The following is a 4,300-nucleotide window of genomic DNA, read 5'->3' on the forward strand; positions in this document are numbered from 1 at the left end:
CAAAAAATAATTTTTGTTCATAGGCGTTTCCTTTTGAATAAGGGCGTGGCCCTATACATACAGCAGGACCAACAATTTTTGGCTAGCTTCGCCACTTGGTGTTCGGGCTATTTACAAATATCAATTCGGTAGGTACAGTAGATTTACTGGTCGAATGAAAAATTTCTCACTTAAAGTTGGAATTTTCATCCTTCCATGTCCCTCCAAAATTAGCAACTTGTTTTCGTCCCTGCTGTACAGACACACTATACTGTTTTATATCTATAACTTAATTTATACTTACATATGAACATATATTTTGTGCTTGCTAGCTCCTCGGTCAGTCAACAAGGTAGAGCATTTCAGAGCTTATGATCAATTTTGTCTTTTACACCCGTGTTAAACCAAACTTACTTAATGTCTTAAGGTCTAAATTGTGTGGATTAACGTGCGTGAGTTCTTTAACCGATCGACATACAAAAATACTTTTCTCTCTCTGGGCTTTGAAACGGCAATAAACGACAGGGGCAACAAGGAAATAAACAGCAGCAACTTTCTAACAGCAACTTCTTTAATCTTCCAATCTTCCTTCAAAGTATTTGAAATGTGCAGAAAAGTACAAAAGTTTGGAAGCACGCTGATCTAAAGCTATCTATTTATGTGGTACTGTAAGACCTTCCAATTATGGGAGAGGGGGTAGTCAATTATTGACAGGATTTGATAGAGAATTTTCAAATAGAGTGTTATTATTTGTAAAACCTAACAGTATTTTTGAGTATCGTTGTAGCGGCTGTATCATCAAACTGTACAACAATGATAATCAGGAACGTCACTATCGAAGAAGGTTGAAGGTAGAAAGGGCGCGGTAAGATCGTTCAGAAGTCTAGTGAAGGCGGTCGCCATCGTTGACGGCAAAAATTGCAAAGAGTACGTTCAGAAAATGCATCCAAATATTGACAACATCGCTATAGACTCATGGAAAATCCTGGACAATACTTATGTGCTTTTTTCAAAATATAGCCCAAATATGGCCAAAATTTTGCGAGGCAGGCCTTTATTTGGTCTGTTAAGACTTTGCCGGATTGAAAACCATCCTCCGCAATAGGGCCACCTCCCATACTTTGGCGTGATGCGTTATTGACCATATTTTTGTGCGTGAAATCGTGAATTTTCAATTTTTATACGTGATTTTGTGAATTAAGATTCCTAAGTGAAGCGTGAAACATGAGTTTTCCTTGTGTCATGTCGTGAAAAGGCTAGAACTATCAATGAATTCGTGAATGAAATTTTAAATGATAAATACATTTATTGTTTTCATGAGCGTGAAAATCCAATTTTGCAGTGCGTGAATGCGTGAAAAGTCAAAAAATTGTGCGTGAATGCGTGAATCACAACCACAATGGGGGGGGGGGGGCGCAATACAATGTGTCGATTCACAGCATCAATTTACATCGGAAGAAGCCCAGGATACACTATCCGAGGCGGCACCATGATTACTGCCGACAGGGAAAAACTTTTCAAATTTGATCTTTCCATTTTGCTGCAAAATGCACATTTTGAAGCACTCGTCCAATAAAGCATTTGGTGGTTTTAATCGATTTTGCAACACAATTTTCTTCAGGTTGGGATATAATTTCTCAGCTTATTCTTCCTAGCATTTTTTTCATATGAGTAAATCAAAACTCTTTGCACCCGATTGCACTTTGATAATTTTATGAAATGGTGCCTAATCTAAATTTTTACCGCCAAGCCAAAGAATTTTGACGGGTTCCTTATAACACCCCAAAACCCTACCTGGTACGCTCATGGTATCTACTTGTACAAAAATCATTGAGATTTAGTTTGAGTCTAATACCCAGAGTATATGAGATTTTGGGATGGTGTTTGAGGATCGTTGTTAAGGGTACCAAATATTTTTGCGTGATTGCGTGATCGGCGTATTTTCGATGTGTGATTTGGTGAAACAAATTTTTATTATGCGTGAATGCGTGAATAGACATTGGCGCGTGACCTGCGAATCAACATTACAAACGCGGCATTGCGTGAAAACGAGTGCTGCAAGCGAATTTCGAAATGGAGTGCTTTCGCTTTTACAAGCAGAAAGTCTTAGTTTCCGGTACCAGACCAGGTAAATGTCTCAATCATTCAGAGATACCAATGCCGATGGCTCTGCCAACAAGAAATTTCGACTATTAGATAGCTATCAAAAAATTCTGAGAGCTTTTAGGGGTTGTGATCGTGAATTTAAATTTTCAATACCGTGAAAGCGTGATTTGCAATTATTTTACGCGTGATTGCATGATTCAGCATGAATACCTGGTACCCCCGTGAAATGCATCAAAGTTAGTAATAAAAATAAGTAGTTAAGGTGATTCTTGTTTTCTCGAAGCGATTTATCGTGGATTCTTATACAGTCTCCGCCTTTAGTATTGTTGGGGTTTTATTTGTAAAATGTCCTCATTTGGCAGCTAATTGGCTAGGGCTCATGCTAGGGTGTCGTGAAAGTTTCCCTATAACGTGAAAGTTTAAAGTTTGTTTCTCCTGTTATCTTGAAATTAAGATTTTTTAGTAAATCAGTCATTTATTACAGTTTAATATTCAAAATAAATCTTAGTAGCATGTAAAATCGCAAACACACCATTTTTTAGTTTTTCCATGTATCCTGCCGACTTTCCATGTATCCATGAAGTTTTATGCTGTGTTACGTTAATGAATTAAATTTCTCATAACTGTATTACAATGAAATATGTTCATAGTCATATTTCAGCATATTTTAATTAACTTGCTTATGTTGAGAAAAATGTTGTGAGTCTTGCAATATTATAAAGTTTGGAATATGTGAATTTCCTGTCTAATTAACAGCCCAGGGGCGGATCTAGAAAATATTCTGACTGTCGCACACAAGGGTGTGGTCGGAAATATCATTCGTGACCACACCCCTTGGTTTTTAAGGATATTCGCCCCCTTCTCATTTGAGCAGTCGACACGCACATTAAATTGGCTTTTATTTAGAACGTGGCCAAACTGTTGTTTATTCCTTATCTGAGTTTTCAATTGATACTACAGAATCATTTGTGTTGTTTCTTAGCCAAGCGTAAAGCAAGAAAGCGTATTGACGGTTTTCCTTTCATAATCAGGCAAAAATTCGAGTCGTCTTTTTCGATTTGTTTATGGTATACGATGACAAACCAGGCCACGCGAAAAAATGAAAAACATCATTGCAATTAATTTTCAGAACTAACCAAATAGAACAAATTTACACAAATATTCATAAAACCTGCATTAATAACTAATATTATTTAATAGCTAAACCAAATCAGCGTGTAAACATGTATTTTACTCCGAAGAAACCCCTTCGAATTCAGGGGAATACCCAAGCAAGTAAACATTACCCGGAAATGTCTGAAAGCTGATAAAGAACTGAAAATCCACATTGAAAAGATTCACTTTGAAAGTTTTGTATAAGTGAAATTTTTTCTCTGCCAACGTCCTGATCATTATTTCTTCGCCAGAGCCAAATCGCAGGTATCGCCCACTGATTATCACCCCAGTCCAGTGCATTTATTGACATTAGTAGGCCCTCGATCCATGGAGGAGGTAATGAACATCGAAACTTGAAAACATCCCGTGTCGAATGTTACTCTGTTACATTCTGTGCACCGAAGTTCGCACTATCTAGCAATTTGATTGGCTAAATATTTTAAAACAAAAGCTGTGCGAATCGGTGCGAACGTGCTACTAATCATACTGTGCACCGAAATACCCTAATCTAACTATATTGGTACCCTGTTGTTTTTTAGTCAGGATGCTTTGAGATTTGAATCAGATTGAATCAAGATCGAGATAGAATTAGAGATTGTGTTTAAGATTTTGCTTCTGTTTATGGCCAGGTTTAAATCATGCATGATTCAGACCTTGGATCTTCCTGCTCCTGCACAGTGTTCAGTTGTCAAATGTAACTGAAGCATAATTCCCGAGTAAATAGAATCAAAACACAAATGAGAAATTTGCCAATAAGCGAAAAAGTTGTTGTTCAGCAAAAACCTCTCTCGAGACAGATTCTTAGTATAATTTTAAAAGTTTGACTGTCGCATGTGCGAACGGTGCGAACGTCTAGATCCGCCCCTGATTAACAGCAATATGCGGATGGAAATATGGTTCTGACATTTTTGGGACAAGGAATGGAATCAAGCATTTCTTGCAAAAAAAATTAGATTTTTACAAACCTAAGCACTTTCTTGAGATCTCCCCCCCCCCCTCCACCTCCTATTTTGTCCAATCCGGACTTCCCTTCCCGACCACTTCTTCAGCCTCGTTTGAA

Source organism: Rhopilema esculentum, chromosome 21 (assembly GCF_057945365.1).
Source record: "Rhopilema esculentum isolate cy_ngs chromosome 21, ASM5794536v1, whole genome shotgun sequence".
In the NCBI taxonomy this organism is placed as follows: Eukaryota; Metazoa; Cnidaria; class Scyphozoa; order Rhizostomeae; family Rhizostomatidae; genus Rhopilema; species Rhopilema esculentum.